This window comes from Rhinopithecus roxellana, chromosome 19, assembly GCF_007565055.1.
Source record: "Rhinopithecus roxellana isolate Shanxi Qingling chromosome 19, ASM756505v1, whole genome shotgun sequence".
Taxonomy (NCBI): domain Eukaryota; kingdom Metazoa; phylum Chordata; class Mammalia; order Primates; family Cercopithecidae; genus Rhinopithecus; species Rhinopithecus roxellana.
Window position 1 is genome coordinate 4,265,237 of NC_044567.1, and position 21,647 is coordinate 4,286,883.

The 21,647-nt window shown below is 50.1% G+C and overlaps 1 protein-coding gene across 2 annotated transcripts in view; it reads right to left on the bottom strand.

Moving 5' to 3' along the window:
• Positions 1-13,123: 13,123 nt before the first annotated feature.
• Positions 13,124-21,647, bottom strand: part of SOCS7 (suppressor of cytokine signaling 7) — a 53,324-nt gene continuing 44,800 nt past the window's right edge. For both annotated transcript variants that reach the window (XM_030923704.1, XM_010379354.2), the window contains one exon: positions 13,124-19,197. The gene's annotated coding sequence lies outside the window, so the exon portion shown is untranslated. The remainder of the gene's footprint in view (positions 19,198-21,647) is intronic.

Here is a 21,647-nt window from a genome sequence, read left to right on the forward strand (position 1 = left end):
AAGGGGGATCTGAACCCCCAGATACTACTCGAGAACCTAATGTGTGGGCAGTGGGGCCACCCGCTCTGGTGAAGACCAAGGAGATGGCAAAAAGACACCTTTGCCCTCTGACACCCTCCATCAGGGGTGGCTCCTGACCACCCACTGCCCTCTGTTCTGCCTCTGACAAGGCAGGGCAAACTGAGAGGGGCATCACATAAATGGCCACGTGAGAGGTAGACATGCTGCCCTGGGCAGGGATATGCAGTCCCCAGTGGACAGGGGTGGAAATTAACCTGCCCTGAGGTGGGCACGTTGCCCCGGGCAGGGGTACGCAGTCCCCAGTGGACAGGGGTGGGAATTAACCTGTCCTGAGGTGGGCAGTGGGGTGGAGGCATTTGTTATACAGGGATTGGCTGCCCACACCCCCTGGGCCAATGCCCAGGCTGGCATGAAGGTGGCTTCACCACTTCTCACTGAGCCCTGGCCTCTTTGTTAGGCACCAGAGGATGAGGGAGAGGGGGCGGGAAGCTGAGATGGGGAGAGTTAAGATCCTCAGTGGCTCAGACAAAGGGGGCTTTATAGGCTGGGTGTGGGGGGCATGTTGGGGGCAGGGAGACAGGAATGTGGGCCAGGGAGGCCCTGAGCTCCGGGCAGCCCATTTTGGGGTTGAAGTTGGACTCCCCCAGCCTCCCATGCTTTGGCCCTGCAAGGTATTTGCTTCTTTGCTCCTGGGACTACAGCCAGGAGTACCCGGAGCCCTCATCCCTGGCCGCCCCTGATGGGGATCTGGTGGGCACTGCCCACACACTCCCAGTTTTCCCCGACCAGCTGACTGCCGCCTCTTTTGGCTCCCCACCAATGCCCTCTCAGCGGCCTTGTGGCTCCTGTCTGCTACTCGAGGACCCTGCTGGCTGCCTGGGGAGGAAGGGACAGACTTGGGTGGGGTCACAAGGCTTTGAGGTCAATGGGGCCCTTTGTCTGTTCAGATGGCGCCTGTCTTGAGCTAAAGAGACTGGAGACAGAGAAGAGTGTCAGCCAGAAAGCCTGCCCCTCGCCCTGAGCCGCGCTCTCCCAGGCTGTGGTGCAGCAGGGCCCTGGCTGTGGAAGCCAGGCTCCATTCTCTCCAGTTGGTTTCCCTCAGGTTCTCTTTCAGTGCTGAGGAAGTGAAAACAAGGAGAAGGTGGTGGCGGTGGCAGCCACCCGTGCTGGGCCTCTGAAACAGCTGTTGCTTGGCCAGGCCTGGGGTCTGGTGTTGGGCTTTGCGAGGTCAGTGACTGTCTGTCCTCAGAGATGCTAATCTGGCCCTCAGGAGTAAACTCCTACTAGCCAAAGTCATGGTGGCTAGATTGCTAAACCCAATGCTATCTTATCAACACGTCCTGAACCTTGCCGGAAGCTTCACAAGTAGAGCCCCTGAATAGGGATGGGATAGTACCACCCACAGTCTCTGTGCCAGTCTACAGGGTCCACAAGGGCAGCCCCCCAGTCCTCCCTCCTCCCTGGCAGACTAGATCCCCTAGTGCTTCTCTTCTTCTACACCCCACAGGGACCAGAACCTTCAGCAACAATGTTGCCTCAGAGGTACAGCAGTGTGGAGAGGGGCAGGGCTCATCTGATGTGAGACCAGGCTGGAGTGCAGTGGTGCAATCAACACTTACTGCTGCCTCAACCTCCCAGGCTCAAATAATCATCCCACCTCAGCCTCCTGAATAGCAGGGACTACAAGTGCATCCCACCATGCCTGGTTAATTTTTTATTTTTTTAGAGACAGGGTCTCAGTGTGTAGCCCACACTTCCATGGATATTTATTTATTCTGTTTGATAAAATTAAAATAAGATACTTATCTCTTGATGAGTGTCTTGGCCAAAAACAATCTTTTAGGGGTTTAAAAAAAATGTTCCGGGCGGGTCAGCATCAAATTTTCCAACCATCTCTTCCAGAGGCTTCAAGAGGGAGGCAGACCAGGATTCACCTCCCAGACCTGCCATTTAATATTCGTGTAGTCTTGGGCAAGTGTTCTGACCTCTCTGTGCTGCAGCTCCCTCATCTGTAAACCAGACATGCTAACAGCACCTCCTCACATTGCTGTTGAAAGATGACCTGAGAATGTGAGTCTAAAATGCTTGGTCTACTGGTGGGCACAGAAGTGATCAATAAAAATTAAGTACTGGCCAGCTGCAGTGGCTCACGCCTGTAATTCCAGCACCTTGGGAGGCCGAGGCGAGCAGATGATCTGAGGCCAGGAGTTCAAGACCATCCTGGCCAACATGGTAAAACCCCATTTCCACCAAAATTATAAAAAATTAGCCGGGCATGGTGGCGCATGCCTATGATCCCAGCTACTAGGGAGGCTGAGGCAAGAGAAGTTCTTGAACCTGGGAGGTGGAGGTTGCAGTGAGCCAAGATTGTGCCACTGCAGTCCAGCCTGGGTGACAGAGTGAGACTCCATCTCAAAAAAAAAAAAAGTTCCTTCTACAAATGATTGAATTAATTCATTTTATGTTGATTATTATTAGCTTTAGCTCAGCAGGTGATGATTTCTGACTTTGTCCCCAAATTCTAGGAGGTCATACCGTGGCTACAACCAGGTGTTCCCTTTGCAGGTGGCACCTGCTTTCAGCCAGCTGGGAGTTAGAGATGAAGAATGGCAGTTTCCAGCCTGGTGCTCATCCCTGCCCCCCAACCTGCTTCCTTCTACCTCGGTAGCCTCCAGGGCTCCCTGGGGAACAGGGAGAAGGTGGAAAGAGAGCTAAGAGCCACGGGTAAGGCAGACAACTCCCGGGGTGCCATGAACCTAGGAAGGGAGGAAGGAGGGGGATTACCCAGGAGGGAGTGGAAGGAGATGAGAGGGAAGGGGGGACGGCGGGTGGCAGGCCCCACTCCTGCACCTGCTGCTCTGAGAACAAAGCCAAGAATGATGCAATCCTGGCTTGGTGCAGCTGAGGCTGCAGGGCCCCGAGAGAGAAGTGGGTGTCAGGGGCGGGGAGGGCAGTGGGCAGCAGGGCAGGACGCCTGACCTTGATTCACAGCCAACGTGTGGCCCCTTCATGAGGCCCCTCAGCCTCCTCCTGAAGCTGCTCACCCAAGGCCAGACCCCTCCCCAGTAGTCATAGCCACCTAATAGGCAGGAGACGGGCATGATGCAACCAGGCCATCACTCCAGGCAGCCTCCTCGGAGGGAGGGGCATGACAAGAGGTCCAGACGATGGTGTCTCCGAGGCCCTATCCGGCCCTCGGGCCTCAGGCGGCCGGTCTCTGTCCGCACCCTCTCCATGCTGGAGACAAAAAGGCAAAGTCCTCCGAGAAGGTGAGATGGGAAGGTTCAGGAGAGCCCTAACCCGGAGACTGCACAAAATAGTGCCTATTTATAGAATTAACTAGAACCCGCAGCAGACACGGACATGGTCCCGGGCTCCAGTATCTCCCATCAGCAGCCATCAAGCCAGCGGGGGCGGGGTGCATAGGCGTGGCATCCACCATCCCCAGGTGTCCGCCTTGGCCCCCCAACTCTGCCCTGGAGCCAGAAGAACAAAGGCTTCTCGCTCTCTCTCCACCTGGAAGAGGGGGTTGTGTCCCACACACCAGGGCCAGGTGAAGGGTGCCTCATGGGCCAGGGTCCCTGAGAGGGCACGGCGTTGAATGGGTTAACAGAAGGGGACTGCAGACACCTTGTTTAGGAATATTTAAATCCGGCCTCACCCCAGCACCACCGAGGGGACCTGAGGGAACAGCAGAGTGGCTTAGCCCGGAGGAGCCACTAGGTGGCAGGAGAAGCCCAATCACTCACACAGCTCCGCCCGCGGCCACCAGCAGCCTGGGAGCCATTCCCCACCTGGAAGCTCCCTCCTCTCTTTTTCCCTACAGCCCACCCCTCTGCAGCCTCGGGTCAGGGGAGCTTTTCATTATTCCTCTGCCTTTGGCGAAAAGAATCTCAATCCTAGTTTTCAAAATACTTCAAATAGGGCCGGGCAAAGTGGCTCACGCCTGTAATCCCAGCACTTTGGGAGGCCGAGGTGGGAGGATGGCTTGAGCCCAGAAGTTTGAAGTCGTAGTCGCTTCTGCACTCCAGCCTGGGTGACAGAGCAAGACTCTTTCCCTCTCCCAGCAAAAATAAAACCCCGCTAATAATAATGATCATGGGGTCAGGAACAGTGGCTCATGCCTGTAATCCCAACACTTTGGGAGGCTGAGGTGGGTGTATCACCTGAGGTCAGGAATTCAAGACCAGCCTGGCCAACATGGTGAAACCCAGTCTCTACTAAAAATACAAAAATTAGCCAGGCGTGGTGGCATGCACCTGTAATCTCAGCTACTTGGGAGGCTGAGGCAGGAGAATTGCTTGAACCCAGGAGGCAGAGGTTGCAGTAAGCTGAGATCTTGCCACTGCACTCTAGCCTGGGTGACAGAGAGACACTCCATCTCAAAAAAATAATAATCATAATCATAATCAGTGCCCAGAGATAGAGAGAGAAATGACACATTTTGAGGCAGAGTCTCACTCTGTCGCCCAGGCTGGAGTGCAATGGCACCATCACCACTCACTGTAGCCTGGAGCTCCCAGGCTCAAGCAATCCTCTCACCTTAGCCTCCTGAGTAGCTGAAACTATAGGTGCATGCCACCATGCCCAGTTATTTATTTATTTTTTTTTTTATGGAGATAGGGTCTTGCTATGTTGCGCAGGCTTTTGTGGATGTTTATTGAGTGCTCAAGATGTACCAGGCATTTTACACACATGTCTCATTTACTTACACATGAGGTAGGAGATAAAACTCAGGAGGAAACAGACCGAAAAAGCATAAATAAATTGCCCAAGATCACACAACCAGCAGGTAGTAGAGCCGAGACTCAAACTCAGGTCAGCAAATCCTGGGCTAGGCCCTCCCCAGGAGTCTTAACAAGCAGGCAGGGGCATGGGAGGAGGCGAAGAGCCCATAGATGCCCCTGAGATGTCTCATCTGCTATCCTCATCACCCCCTCTCCCCCACAACCCCTTGAGATTCTAGGAGGGTGTCTTCATCTTGGGAGTGAGATGTGGAAAGGTTGTCTAAGCGATTCAAGCTCACAAAGCCTCTGCCTTGGCTGAGAACCGCAGCACCATCCCCGAAGCCTCTCCTCCAGACTCCACCATGCATTCTGCGGTCTCCCTCACCAGCATTGCTGAAAACAATTCCCACATAAACTCCCGTTCCAATATGGGAGCTCCCCTATCCAGGCCCAAAGGTGATTCCAGCCCAGAAGACCTTTCCCCACTGCCACCTCCCTCCTGGCCTGGCTCTGCCTCTGACCTGCTCCATGTTTTTTAGTAAACATTCACAGGGGTATATATCCCTACATGTGCTGGACTGGGGGGTGGGGGTCATCCCAGAAGATGAGCAAGACACAGAGCCCACTCTCCACATGCAGTCGGCGTTTAACATGTCCAGAGCCATATGGGATCCCAGTCAAAGAAGTATCTGCCCTGTGTTCAGACAGGTTTTTGTTTGCTTTGAGACAGAGTCACTCTGTTACCGAGGCTGGAGTGCAGTGGCGCAATCACAGCTCACTGCAGCCTTGATCACCTGGGCCCAATCGATCCTCTTGCCTCAGTCTCTTAAATTGGTTGGGCTTAAATAGGTTGGGACTACAGGTACACGTTACCATGCCCAGCTAATTTTTTTTTTTTTTAAATAGAGATGGAGTCTTGCCATATTGTCTAGCCTGGTCTTGAGCTTCTGGGCTCAAGCAATGCTCCTGACTCTTTTTTTTTTCTTTTTTTTTTTGAGACCGAGCCTCCCTCTGTCACCCAGGCTGGAGTACAGTGGCACGATCTCGGCTCGCTGCAACCTCTGCCTCCCAGATTCAAGTGATTCTCCTGCCTCAGCCTCCCGATTAGCTGGCATTACAGGTGCCCACCACCATGTCCGGCTAATTTTTGTATTTTTAGTAGAGGTGGGGTTTCACCATGTTGGCCAGGCTGGTCTCAAACTCCTAACCTCAGGTGATCCACCTGCCTCTGCCTCCCGAAGTGTGGGATTACAGGCATGAGCCCCCATGCCTTCCCCATACTCCTGACTCTTAAAGTGCTGGGATTATAGGCGTGGGCTACCGCGCCAGGCCCACATCTCAGGTTTTTCAATACCAGGGCATGGGGGAGAAGAGGCACCAAGAGATGACACCCACTGCATAGTGAAACATCTTGACTTTATCAGTCTCACACACAGGACAGCTGTTGCCAAAGAACTTCCTACCTGTTTCCAAACCTTCTCAATGTCCCCCACGCTCAGCCATTACCATTCCCTCTTACTTTTCTCTCCGAGTATAAACCTAGCTAGCCTCTCCCATTCTCCCATCATCCCTGGATCTGCAGAATAAGGGCCCAGAAATAAAATCAAATTTCTCAGCAGTGCAGGCGCCAGGAAGCCAGGCCTTGACACCCACCCCCAACTCTGACCCTGATGAGATGAGAAACCTGGGATGTAAGCCTGGGATGTGAGAAGGTGGTCTGGGTTGAGCTCTCTTTAAATGCAGGGTTTCTGTTAAGTGATAACTCAGCAGGTGGCTCAGTGCAATCTTTGGCCACTGGACCAAGCTGGCTAACCCTAGGTCGGTAGTGTCTTCCATCCAAGAGCAGCAACAACTCTATCATCCTGTATGACGCCAGGAGGAAGCAGTCTATATCCCACCTCTGGAACATCTTGGGATACCGCTGTATCACTTCTTTCTTTCTCTTTCTTTTTTCTCCCTCCCTCCCTCCCTCCCTCCCTCCCTTCTTTCCTTCCTTCCTTCCTTCCTTCCTTCCTTCTTTCCTTCTTTCCTTCCTTCCTTCCTTCCTTCCTTCCTTCCTTCCTTCCTTCCTTCCTTCCTTCCTTCCTTCCTTCCTTCCTTCCTCCTCCTCCCTCCCTCCCTCCCTTCCTTCCTTCCTCCCTCTTTACTTTTCTTTCTTTTTTTTTTGGACGGAGTCTCACTCTGTCACCCAGGCTGGAGTGCAATGGCATGATCTCAGCTCACTGCAACTTCCACCTCCCGGGTTCAAGCGATTCTCCTGCCTCATCCTCCACACACAGGCATGTGCCACGACACCTATCTAATTTTTTGTATTTTTTAGTAAAGACGGGTTTTCACCATGTTGACCAGGTTGGTCTCAAACTCCTGACCTCAGGTGATCGACCCGCCTCGGCCTCCCAAAGTGCTGGGATTACAGGCGTGAGCCACTGCGCCTACCTTGTATCACATCTTTCACACTCCTACTCCAACCATGAAAATTTCAGTCTCTTGAGAAAGTTTTGCAGAAGACTGACATTTGGGGCCGGGCACTATAGCTCATGCCTATAATCACAACACTTTGAGAGGCCAAGGCAGGTGGATCACTTGAGGCCAGGAGTTAGAGACCAGCCTGGCCAACATGACGAAACCCAGTCTCTACTAAAAAATACAAAAATCAGCTGAGTGTGGTGACACATGACACATGCCTGTAATCCCAGCTACTTTGGAGGCTGAGGCATGAGAATCACTTGAACCTGGGAGGCAAAGGTTATAGTAAACTGAGATCGCACCACTGCACTCCAGCCTGGGTGATAAAGTAAAACTCCATCTCAAAAAACAAACAAACAAAACAAAACAAAAACAAGAAGAAAAAGACTGGCATTTGGTGACTAAAAATCCCCACCTCTAAACAATCCAGTTGTCCAGTGTGAAAGGTGGAGATCCAGGTTCAAGGACTGGCTGACTAGAGACCAGGGAATATGAGCAACATTCCTGGGAAGGGGGCTGATCTCATCTCCTCAAATTATCACCACCTTGGCACGGCCATTCAACTGTGCCAGGCCCTGGGAGTGGGGAGAGAGATGAATAGGACACTGTCCCTTGCAGAGGTCACAGTCGGAACAAGCAGGCAGAGATAGATGAACAAATGTCATAAGAGAGGAAAGAGCCATTTGTTTGTGGCTAGTGATAATTCCAATTCCACAGAGTGACCCTGGGGCAGGGCCCCAAAGGATGAGTTCAGCAGGTAGAGAGGGTGACAGGTAAGGGTCCTCCAGGCACAGGGTGAACCATGAGGGAAGGCAGACTGGCAGGAGGGATGCCATGATCACAGACGTCAGGTCACACGTGTGGACAGACTGAAGCCTACATTGTAAGGGAAGGAGAAACAGCATTGGAAAGCAGATCGAGGGTCAAGATTTCAGTGGGGATTTCTCTTGGTTGAAAGATATCAAAGATTGCAAACTAAAGAAATTACACCATTGGGTGTGGTGGCTCATGCCTGAAATCTCAGCACTTTAGAGGCCAAGGTGGAGGACGCTTGAGCCCAGGAGTTCCAGACCAGCCTGGGCAACATAGTGAGACCCCGTCTCTACAAAAAGATTAATTATCCAGGCATGTTGGCTTGGATCTTAGTCCCAGCTACTCAGAAGGCTAAGCTGGGAGGATAGATTGAATCTGGGAGGTTAAGCCTGCAGTGAGCCGAGATTGAGTCACTGTACTCCAACCTGGGCAACACAATGAGACCTCATAGAAGGACATTTTGAAGGACTAGAGAGGAGAAACAGGAAGTAGGAAGACCAGTTGAAATTGTCCAGGTTCACAAAGGAGAATGCCTAGTGAGGACATGGCAATAGACAGATGCATGGTGAAATCTAATCACAGCTTCAACGGGGATCTGTGCAGCAGAGGAAGCTGCAAAATTCCTCTCAAAAACCCCCTGGGGGCTGGGTGCGGTGGCTCAAGCCTGTAATCCCAGCACTTTGGGAGGCTGAGGCGGGCGGATCATGAGGTCAGGAGATCGAGACCATCCTGGCTAACACGGTGAAACCCCGTCTCTACTAAAAAATACAAAAAACTAGCCGGGCGAGGTGGCGGGCGCCTGTAGTCCCAGCTACTTGGGAGGCTGAGGCAGGAGAATGGCGTAAACCCGGGAGGGGGAGCTTGCAGTGAGCTGAGATCTGGCCAATGTACTCCAGCCTGGGCGGCAGAGCGAGACTCCGTCTCAAAAAAAAAAAACCCTGGGGAGGGTCTCTGTTAGGGATCAGCTAGTACCTCTCCTGAGCTGGAGTTGACTCTTGTGCCTTTGGCTGAGCACCAGTGAAAACAGTTGATCTTCAGAATCCACGTGGTACAAATATGCACTAGAATCCTTATGTGTGAGATGTTCACACTATGAGAGGCTGGAGGGAACCAAGAGACATAAAACTTACTGTTTCCGTCTCACCTTCAATCGGGGGACACACAATGGAATGAACGAGGAATCTCTGGCACTATTACTTGCCAAGTGCTTATCATTGAATTCAAGTAAATATGTGTATGAGGAAACTCCACTGCAGAGGTTTGATGGAACAGCCTTTGTGATGAGGAGATGAAGCAGGTAGTTTCAGGTTTTGGAGGTGAAGACAGTGGGAAGGGGTTTTATTTGGGGCCCATTGTTTCCAAAAGAATGCTAGGCTGGGCACAATGGCTCATGCCTATAATTTCAGTGCTTTGAGAGGCCAAGGGGGGAAAATTGCCTGAGGCCAGGAATTCAAGGCTGGATTGAGCTATGATCGTGACACTGCCCTTCAGCCTGGGCATCATAGCAAGACCCTTTCTCTACCAAAATAAAAAAAAAGTTTTTAAGTTAGCCAGACATGGTGGCACATGCAGTCCCAGCCACTCAGGCAGCTGAGGCAGGAAGTCAATGCAACTGGTCACTTAAGAGCTCTGATGGAGCTACGCAAGGAGATGAGTGTTTTTGTGCCTGCAAACACAACATCCATTCTGAAGCTGATGGATCAAGGAATAATTTCGACTTTCAAGTCTTATTTATTTTTCTGAGATGGAGTCTCTCTCTGTTGCCCAGGCTGGAGTGCAGTGGCATGATCTCAGCTCCCTGCAACCTCCGCCTCCTGGGTTCAAGTGATTCTCATGCCTCAACCTCTCAAGTAGCTGGAATTACCGGCATGCATCACCACACCTGGCTAATTTTTGTATTTTTAGAACAGACAGGGTTTCATCATGTTGCCTAGGCTGATCTTGAACTCCTGATCTCAGGTGATCCACCCGCCTCAGCCTCCCAAAGTGCTGGGATTACAGGCATGAGCCACTGTGCCCAGCCCCAGTTTTTTTTTTTTTTTTTTTTTTTTGAGATGGAGTCTTGCTCTGTTGCCTAGGCTGGAGTGCAGTGGTGGTGTGATCCCGGCTCACTGCAACCTCCACCTCTCAGGTTCAAGCGATTCTCCTGCCTCAGCCTCCTGAGTAGCTGGGATTACAGGTGTGTGCCACCACACCCAGGTAATTTTTGCATTTTTAGTAGAGACAGGGTTTCACCATGTTGCCCAGACTGGTCTCGAACTCCTGACCTCAGGTGACCTGCCGACCTTGGCCTCCCAAAGTGCTGGGATCACAGGCATCAGGCACTCCGCCTGGTCCTCAAGTTTTATTATTCAAGAAATACATTATTCCTGGGCATGGAGGCTCATGCCTGTAATCCCAACACTTTGGGAGGCCAAGGCGGGCAGATTACGAGGTCAGGAGATCAAGACCATCCTGGCTAACACGGTGAAACTCTGCCTCTACTAAAAATACAAAAAATTACCAGGGCGTGGTGGCAGGCTCCTGTAGTCCCAGCTACTCAGGAGGCTGAGGCAGCAGAACGGCTTGAACCTGGGAGACGGAGGTTGCAGTGAGCTGAGATCACACCACTGCACTCCAGCCTGCATGACCGAGTCTCACTCTGTCTCAAAAAAAAAAAAAAAAGGAAATACCTTCATAAGGCTACAGCTTCCATAAATAGTGATTCGTCTGATGGATAGGCAATGCAAATTGAAAACCGTTTTTTGGAAAGGACTCACCATTTTAGATGCCATTAAGTATATTCATGTCAGGCGTGGTGGCTCACACCTGTAATCCCAGCATTTTGGGAGGCTGAGGCCAGTGGATCACCTGAGGTCAGGAGTTCAAGACCAGCCTGGCCAACATGGTGAAATCCTGTCTGTACTAAAAATACAAAAATCAGCCAGGCATGGTGGTGCACACCTGTAATCCCAGCTACTCAGGAGGCTGAGGCAGGAGAGTCGCTTGAACCCAGGGGGTGGAGGTTGCAGTGAGCCGAGATCGCGCCATTGCACTCCAGCCTGGGTGACAGAGCGAGACTCCATTTCCAACAACAACAAAAAAAAGATCATGCATAATTCATGGGAAGAGGTCACAGTATCAACATGGAGTTTGAAAGAAGTTAATTCCAACCCACATGGATTACTATGAGGGGTTCAAGACTTCAGTGGAGGAAGTAACTGCAGATGTGGTGGTAACAGCATAACTAGAATTAGAGGTGAAGCCTTGAAGATGTGACCGAATTGCTACAATTTTATCATAAAACTTAAAACATATGGGAGTTGCTTTTTTTAAGGGACGAGACTGGGTCTTGCTATGCTGCCCAGGCTGGCCTTAAACTCCTAGGCCCAAGGGATCCTCCTGCCTTGGCCTCCTGAGTAGCTGGGGCTACAGGTATGTACCATCACATCTGTCTGGAGTTACTGCTTATGGATGAGCAAAGAAAGTAGTCTCAAGATAGAATCTACTCCTGGTGAAGATGCTGTGAACTTTGTTGAAATGACAACAAAGAAGTAGTAGCAGCAGGATTTGAGAGGGCTGACTCCAATTTCGAAAGGAGTTCTACTGTGTGGAAATGCTATCAAACAGCATCACATGCTACAGAGAAATCTTTTTTGAAAATAAGAATCAAATTAATGCAGCAAACCTTATTGGTGTCTTAAGAAATTGCCACAATAGGCTGGGTGTGGTGGCTCACGCCTGTAATCCCAGCACTTTGGGAGGCCAAGGCGGGCAGATCACGAGGTCAGGAGATCGAGACCATGCTGGCTAACACAGTGAAACTCCGTCTCTACTAAAAATACAAAGACTTAGCCAGGCGTGGTGGTGGGCACCTGTAGTCCCAGCTACTCGGGAGGCTGAGGCAGGAGAATGGTGTGAACCTGGGAGGCAGAGCTTGCAGTGAGCTGAGATTGCGCCACTGCACTCCAGTCTGGGAGACAGATCGAGACTCCATCTCACAAAAAAAAAAAAAAGAAAAAGAAATTGCCACAGCCACCCCAGCCTTCAGCAACTGCCACTCTAATCCACCAGCAGCCATCAACATCGTGGTAAGACGCTTCACAAGTGAAAAGATTACAATTTGCTGAAGGCCCAGATGATCGTTAGTGTTGTTCAGCAATGAAGTATTTTTAAATTATGTACATTATTTTTTAAGATTACACACAACAGCGTAAACGTAACTTTTTTTTTTTTTTTTGAGACGGAGTCTTGCTCTGTCGCCTAGGCTGGAGCGCCGTGATCTTGGCTCACTGCAAGCTCCACCTCCCGGGTTCACGCCATTCTCCTGCCTCAGTCTCCCGAGTAGCTGGGACTACAGGGGCCCGCCACCACGCCTGGCTAATTTTTTGTGTTTTTAGTAGAGACGGGGTTTCACCGTGTTAGCCAGGATGGTCTCGATCTCCTGGCCTTGTGGTCCACCCGCCTCAGCCTCCCAAAGTGTTGGGATTACAGGCGTGAGCCACCGCGCGTGGCCTAATATGACTTTTATATGCACTGGGAAACCAAAAAATTTGTGCAACTTGCTTTATTGTGATGTTCACTTTATTGCAGTTGTCTGGAACGGAACCCACAAAATCCCCGGGATATGCCTATACACACGTTGTCAACCAGAGGAACAACCTGGTCCTTTTCTCTCCGAAAAGCACAGCTTAAGCAACAGTAGGCTAGAAAGGCAGCAGAAGGGCTATGGGTTAAACTTAGGAAACACCTTGGTGCCAGCCACGGGGAATACTAGGAATGACTGCTATGGTAAAATATGAACTCTCCCTAGGTAGAGCCCCACGCTACTGCTCACCAAGACAAAAAGGCCACAGGCACTCAGCCGCAGAAAGCTCTCTGCAATGCTCCTGCACTTCCTAGGGAAGGAGAAGGTAGCTCTGAGCAGTGGCCATTAGCCTCAGGGATTTTTCAGCACCTCTAATTCTGACAAGCCTAGTGCTGCGTGCACTCTGCTTGGCTGACATCACAAAGATCACCCATTCCCCAGGGCTGGGTCATCAGATCCTACTGGGGCATATCAGGAGTCACATGAGATGGGAGAGGGAGTGAAAAACACCAACCCAAAGAACATGAAATAATTTCTAAACATTTTTATTTCAAATCTCTTTTCACCCCTCCCCAAAAAGACATGGGTAGGTACAGCAATCATAAAAAGGAGATACAAACACAAGAGTCAAATGTCTCTCGCACCGACACTTACAAAAAACTGGGAATTGTACATGGGGTTTCCAAACAGGACCTGCAGCAGCTACTAATGTCCCTTTATGAGAGTCAAACATGCCTATTAATACAGTATATACAGACACCCCATTCTGGAACTAATCTACAGGGACATCCCTAACCCCACCTCCTCTATCCCCAGAAAAATACCAAAACACACCCAAAGTGCATTTGTTTTGTTTATATCAAAACCTCTTTCCCTTTCCCCATCCCACCCTCAGACTCCCCACCCCATTTAAGATTGGCCTGCAAGTCTATTTTAACCATTTAGTATTTTTTTATAGTTTATGAAAATAAATTATACAGCAACTATTTTAATAAATTAAGCACAAAAGGAAGGGCAAAAGAGGAAAACTAAATGGGAAGACAAAAGCCAGGCCACGCTTTGGCTTGGAGGTCAGAGGGGGGCTAACGGGGACAGAAGTGGTTGCAGGGGGTGGCTCCCTTTCTGGTGAAAAATTGGCAACCACCCCAAGCCAAGAATGACACCCCTCTTCATCGAGTTTCTTAAAAACAACCAAAAACGTATAGCAGTGGCTATGCCACAGGCAGCACCAGTTTGGGCATTCCAACAGCCAGCTACCCAAAGTGGCACCTGGACCCTACCTGTCCCTTGGACAAGATTCTGGGCCTAAGAGTAAGGGGCAGGTCCCCACCCAAGGGAGCACCAGAGATGGAGGAGTGAGACCAGGCTTCTGCTCCACCTGAGCTGGTTAGGGAGCTCAGGACAAAGCTCTGAGCAGGGCAGTGTGGTATGTGATGATCCCAGAGTCTGAGGAAGAGTGTCCTAAGTTCCTCACACTCGATCTCCAGGAGGAACTACGATCGCAGTCCAGCTGCAACCAAACATGCCCGTCTTCCCACGTGGCCAGCAGCTTTCTGTCTGCCCCTCCAGGCCTCTTGGCATTGAGGAGGAGCGGGCAGGAGAGGCAAAGGGAGCGGTTCCAGGTCCCCTCTAAACCCTCTAGAAATGAAATGGCTAGAAATGAAATGGAAGTGAAGCAGGTCATGAACTAAGCATGCAGGGCTGGCTTCCCGGGAGGTAGATGGGAGTGGGACAGGATAGCAGGTAGCAGGTGTGGAGAGGACAGGAAGGAAAACAGGAAGAAACTGAGCGACACCTACCAGGAAGGTCAAGAAGCAATGAAAAGGACAAAGACAGTATGAAATCTGCATGTAAAGTCCTTTTCTGGCAGACTAGAGAATCAACATTTTCAGTACAACTCCTTACGCTACTTTCCTAACTGCAGTACCCGAGTCCCCAGTGCCTGTCTCTATGATCCAACCCCCATTTCACTGCTCCCAAGACTTTGCTCTCCATTTTCTCAAGGCCTCCGATTGTTTTGTGCTGAGCGAGGAGGCTCCAATGTGAAAGCAGGGTCTACCACAGGGACATGCAGACTTGACCTTTGTGGCCCAATCATTCTATAGCTATCATGGCGAAGGAGGGGGGCACACTTTTCTTCTTTTTTTTTTTTTTCTTTTTTTAATAAAAAAGGTTTTACTCCCCAGGAGCAAATAAATCATTTTGAACTACTGATAAACACTGCTGCAGTGAAAAGAAAGATGGCTACATGTATGCAATAGCACAAATTCAGTGGAAGAACAGCTGTGTTGATGATTAGAGATAAAAATCACTTCTCCATTCCCTCCTTTCCCACAAACCAAACCCAGGATTCCCATAGGGAAAATGTCCAACTCAATAGCTCCTCCCTTACATGACAGGGGGCGTGTCATTCTCTTAAAAGTGGAAACAAATGCCAGGTCTCCACCCAGTGGAGATGCTCTTAACACCCCAACTGGTAGCAAGACTTCTGCAAATGACACACACACACACACACACACACACACGCATACGCATACGCACACACACAGACTCAGACCTTCCAGCAGCCATAGAGCTTTATCCCAGTGTCTCGTCCACTAACTTTAGGGCTCCAAAGCTAAGGGAGAGAGGCAGCAGGGAAGGGAAAGCTCTAACTGAAGGGAAAAGCTCCTCCTCTCCCCACTTTCTGCAGGGAACAGAGGGCTTCAAGCATGCCATGCTTTCCTGGGGGCCCCAGGGTGAGGGCTGACAAGGCTGGATTCTAGGGCACTTCTGGTTCTACTCCCACCTCTCACCTCTAGGCCTGGGAACTAGAATTACCCCCACTCCCCAATTCTTCCTGGATGTCTGTTACAGTGGTGTCTGCAGCTATCTCCACACCATCCCCAACCTCAAGGGGAGCTTACATGATTAGCCCAAGTGAAATGCAGGGAAGCGGAAGGAGCAGGAGCCATGCGGGAGCTTCCCTTGGCCACACCTTTCTCCTCAAGGAGGTGGTGCCACCTCCACGGCTCAGGTTCCAGGATGTAACATTCACTTTACCTAGGTAAAGTGAAAGGTGACCAGGCCAAGGTCAGCACCAATGGTCCCAAAGAGCCAGCTGCCACCCCCTTATCTAGTGCCCACACCAAAACCCCCACCCGCCTACTCCTATGCTCTTAACATAGCACACAAATTTCAAGTAACAGCAAGTTGTAGCAGTAGTTGTCACTGGCTCACACTGGCTCTCCACCTGAGGAAGGTTACAGTAGATCAGTCATAAACAGGTGAGGGTTATACAGGCACTGAAGCCACTAGTCTCACCCACCCACAACTTAGAAATCAATCAATAGTGGGTCTCTAGATGTAAGCCTTTTCCAATTTGTGACTTGAAAATACAACCAGAAAAAATTTTTTTTTTTTGAGATGGAGTCTTGCTCTGTCGCCCAGGCTGGAGGGTAGTGGAGCGATCTCAGCTCACTGCAACCTCCGCCTCCTGGGTTCAAATGATTCTCTTGTCTCAGGCGCCGGAGTAGCTGGGACTACAAGTACAGGTCACCATGCCCAGCTTATTTTTGTATGTCAGTAGAGATGGGGTTTCACTATTTGGCCAAGCTGGTCTTGAACTCCCGACCTCGTGATCCGCCCACCTCCGCCTCCCAAAATGCTGGGATTACAGGCGTGAGCCACCGCGCCCGGACCTAGAAAGGAATACATTTAAATGAGCTCTACACAGCACTGGTGAAGGAAGGGTGGGCCTGGTCGGGGAGGTGAAGGGCAAGTGCTACCCCAGCTGCTGCACCTGTTCCTCTGCTCCATTTACTCTCTGACCAGGCTGCATCCCAGAGAGCTGGTCCAGCCCCATGCCTCCTCCTCATCTTCCTCTAACTGCTCTGTGCAAGGCCACCCATGCAGGCACCAAACACCCACACCTGTCTCCTCTTGCACTGCTGTTTTGCAGCCCACTCCACAGAGGAAGGACTAGGCTGCAGCCAGGGCTGGGACCAGTGCACCGACAGATCACAGACACAGTTCAACACGACCCTCCCCAGGAGGAGAAAGGTGGGTGGTGAGGTTGGGTCACACCTCCTCAGTTGGTTTGTTTTGTACCTGAGTGTATGAGTTCTCCAGAAGAAACCCCAGTAACATAAGGGGTGTGCAGGTTCTGCCTCCCTCACATGGCCTGAGCTGACCATAGTGAGGCCCTGGCAATGGGCAGAAGCCTTGCTGACTCCTTTGGGCTTTGGGCTCCACCTAACCAGCATAAACCCTCGGCACTCAGGTCTGCCTGGTGGCTGAGAAGTTTCCATCTAGACAACTGCACTGGAAAGGATTCTTTAACCATGTTGCTCTAACAGGGCTGTGTACTGTTCAGTACATGCCATGCAGATTTGTTTCCTTGCTTTTGTTCATGTGTTTCTCATCTCACTGTCTGTCCTGCCATTAACTACAACCCAAAACCTCAGAGGCACAGAACTTTCCCAGACCATCTGGTCTACCCTGATCTTATCTACTATAAATGTCTTTAGATGGTCCTTGATTTTCTGCTTGATGTGCAGCAGTCACCTAAAAGCTCCCTTAGGCCACAGATTACGTCTTTTACCTTTTTTGTTTTCTACAGTATCTAGCACAAAGCCAGGCATACACACACTAAAAAATAATCTTAAAATTATGAGTGGTTGAAAAGGAACAAAAAAAGAAAGCTCCCAGGCTGCATATCCGCCACCCAAGGATCTCAATGGATTCCAGACTTCAGGCTCTATATCAGGGTGGCACTTCCTGCAAGATGGCGAGTTATATCACTTGTACTCTCACATGAGGCAACACTCACATGCTAAGCCAATTTCTGTGATCATAATCTTGCTTAATTGGTAATAGTTGATAATACTACCATGGAAGCCTAGAAAAGAAGAGGTACCATATGACAAATCAGAGGTGGGCTGTGTTTATGGTGCAAAGCTCATCTTGTGGGCCGCCCCTCCATGGTCAGGTAACGGTGCAAGTTTCCTCCCTGTTCAGCTACAAGGAGGAAGACTGGTTATTACATGCAGGACTAAGGAAGAAGGCAATGCTCCCAGATGAGGTGGTCCTATAAATTACCAAGACACTGGGGCCCCACCTAAACCATCAGGAAGCCACAAACCTGACATTAGTATCTTGTGAGATGAGGCAGCCATAAGCATGGAACACACGCAAAGGAGTCATGAAGACCCAACAGCTCCACTGTTACATCTCGATAGCAAACCTCTCCCCAGAGCAGCTCTACAAGAAAGCAAACTCACAGCGTCATATGAATTGGCCATGGCCAGCTGCAGAAACCATTAAAGACCATTGGAGTTTTTCTGCTCGCTCCTCCTGAGAGCCGGAAGACAGGCAGCTCTCAAATCGGCACCTGATAGACTTTCCAGTGAGTGGAGACCAGCAAGATCTGATCTGGAAATGTCTGGGTTGCTAGAATGAACACAGGAAGATATAGAAGCCCTTGCTACCTCCCATCTCAGAAGTGGGACAGCAGTAATAAACCTAAAAACATGAGATGCGATGCTCTCCTCTGACCTAAGGAAATCCTGTGAGGGCTGCGTTCTGAGAGCTTTCTCTAGGAAGAGCACAACTGTGGGAGCTTCATTTCTCACCTTCCTCCACATTCCCCCTCACAAGCTGACAGGCACATGGAAGTAACACTGACTCCTAAGTCATGAGTACAGTTTGCCATGAAGAACCTGGAAGCATGCTCCATTAAATTCAGCAGCCCATGACTGGCTCTGAACCGCCCAGGTGATGAGAAACACAATTGCCTTGACAGCTGGCAGAAGCAATAGGGATGCTGTTACCATGACCAGAGTGACACGTACAGTTATCTCAAGGGGGGAATGGGTTGAGAGCAGAGAAAGAATGGGTTAACTTCAGGTCATGGAACTTAAGGAATTAAGTAAATCACAACTAGTACAGCTTCCATGAGAGGTGTTTCTGAACTCAGATTCCTAAACCTTAAAAAAGGATGCAGGAGTCACTACTTCCCCCAGCCAAGGCCAATTGCCAGGTTTTGCCCAATATTCTTTTCGAGACCACCTACCCTCCTTTCTCTCCTGCTCCTACCACAGCTGCCCATGGCAACAAGAAGCAGACTCCCCCTCCCTCAGGAACTCTCAGTCCTTTGCAAACCTCAGGCCCTTCCTCCCATCTTCCAGGCCCACGGCATAGACTCTAACTCTGCCTTTGGCACCAGCTGAATGGCCGTCCCGTCGCCTCCTCCCACCCCTTCTTTGGACCTGCTCACCCTTCACACCACTTTCAATCCAACGGGCACAAACCCCAGCTGCCTTCAAGGTGAGTTTTCCATATCAAGTAATACAAATATCAAAAACAAAACTTCTGAAAAAGAAACAGTGTTGAGACTTCTTCCAGTTTTCCAAGGAGCCCCTCCAGTCCCAAGATGCCCAGGGGTGGGTATGAGGTGGAGCCCCACGCAGAGTACAGTCATGTGCTTCTTCCAAGCCCCAGGGCTGCGTGGGGAACCAAAGTCTCTGAACAGAGAATCCCAACCTTCCCGTTCCCTCACTTTTCCTCTTCTTTTCATGGTAGCTTAATTTGGTTCTTCAAAGCTGGAGCTTGGCAACCAAATGCCTAGGTAAAAAAGGAAAAAAAATTAAAACAGTTCAACAGAATAGAACCAAAATGGAGTGAAAGAACAGCCAGACACTGGAGGTGGAGCAACACACCTCAAAAGGAGAATGGAGCCTGGAGAGCTGAATGCTTCCACGAGGGCCACATGTGACTAGGGATGCAGCAGTGGCCTTTGTCAGGGGGACCTGAGCAGCCTATGACTTGGATGACAAAACAAGGTCCTGAAATAACTAATAAATATATCCTACCACATTGCATAAATTCTCTCTTTCCTTTTCCCTAACCCCTTCGTTTCCTACCTACTTTTTCCCTGAGGCTCAATTGCTCTAGGGACTGAAAAGGGAAGTGAGCCCCTGGAGTAATCCCTTTTGAACCTGCCTAGAAAGAACTCTATATTTCTTTTTTTGTTTTGTTTTGTTTGAGACGGAGTCTCGCTCTGTCACCCAGGCTGGAGTGCAATGGCATGATCTTGGCTCACTGCAATCTCCGCTTCCTGGGTTCAAGCGATTCTCCTGCCTCAGCCTCCCAAGTAGCTGGACAGGCATGTGCCACTGCGCCTGGCTAATTTTTGTATTTTTAGTAGAGACAGGGCTTCACCATGTTGGCCAGGCTGGTCTCAAACTCCTGACCTTGTGATCTGCCCGCTTCAGCCTCCCAAACTGCTGGGATTACAGACGTGAGCCACCATGCCTGGTCAGAGAGCTCTGTATTTCTGCAGCTTCTGTCAACTGGACAGGGCTGACACAGAATCACAAAGGCCACTGTTGCGTCCACCTTCCGACTTGAGACAGGCACTGTTCTTGCCATTACTCTGTAGTCTGACTCCAAACCCCCTGGCATGAAATTCCACAGGTAACAGCACACATAGACCAAGTAGGCCATTCAGAACTCCCAAATTAAAATCAGTCTGAACAACCAGAAGTCATACAAATTTCATACCCTAAAGACCTTTCCCGACGTGGCACAGTGGCTCATGCCTGTAATCCCAGAACTTTGGGAGGCCAAGGTGGGTGGATCACTTGAGTGAGGTCAGGAGTTCAAGACCCACCTGACGAACATGGAGAAACACCATCTCTACTAAAAATACAAAATTAGCTGGGTGTGGTGGTGCAGACCTATAATCCCAGCTACTTGGGAGGCTGAGGTGTGAGAATTGCCTTGAACCCAGGAGATGGAGGTTGCAGTGAGCCAAGATCACACCATCACGCTCCACCCTGGGCAACAAGAGCAAAACCCCATCTCAAAAAAAAAAAAAAAAAAAGACCTTTCCCTTGGGAAGTGTTACATCCCCCCCTATCCAGGGCTCCTAGGGTCTACAGCAGGAGCAAGTTCAGCATTATGCTTATTCTTTGCCACAGGTATCCATCCTGATGTCACAGCAAAAAGGGATCCTGGGAGTTCAGTTCAAACCTTTGCCAATATATGACTGCCCCCAACACTCAAGACAAATGGCTACCCACTGGCCTGTTCCTGATCATGCCACGTCCCTCTCAGCTGAGGCAGGGCCTTTATACCTCTAGGTCCCCTTGCCCAGAATGTTCTGTTCCAAGGCACTCCCATGGCTGGCTCCTTGATATTCCGGTTTCAGCTGAAATGGCACCTCCTTGCAAGTCTCTCCCTGACTATCTAAACTAGAGGAGTACCCCACCACTAATCACTAAACTTTACCCAGTTTTATTTTCCTCACAACACTGTACAGTCACCTGAAATTAGCCCATTCATTTATGTTCGTGTTTGTTGCCTGTCTTTCCTTAGAAGGGAAGCTTAGTGAGAACACGGCCTTTGCTTTGCTCAGCACTCTATTCTCAATTCACACTGGGTCCCAAACAAATACAAATATACAGCTATCTGCTGAATGGAAGCTCTTGAGGAAAAGCATCCCAGTTTTGGACCTCTCTGTTAAAAAGGTTCTTCTAACGTTGGACTGAAATCTAGTTCCTTGTAACTACATTCATTTTGGTCCTTGTCCATGTCTCTTTTTGCTGTGATATGGGAGGGCCTTGGACCAGAGCATTCTGGGCAAGGGGACCTACAGGTATAAAGGCCCTGCCTCAGCTGGAAAGGGTGTGGCATGATCAGGAACAGGCCGGTGGGGAGCCACTTGTCTTGAGTGTTGGGAGCAGTCATGCACTGGCAAAGGTTTGAACTGAACTCTCAGGATCTCTTTTTGCTGTGACATCAGGATTGTTGCCTGTGGCAAAGAATAAGCGTAATGCTGAACTTCCTCCCCACTGGAACCACAGAGAGGAGGTTAATCACTCTCTTTCTCAGGAAAACCCATCAAATGCATCTTTCAGCTCTCCCTCCCTAAAACCTCCATGCTCCAGGTTAATCACATTTCTTTCTAGGCCATTTATTCCTATATGATGAAGTTTGAGCTCTCCAATGCTACAAGGCCCTTCTCTGAATGTGCTCCCTGTTTATGTGGGTTCTTCTACAGCACTGCACCC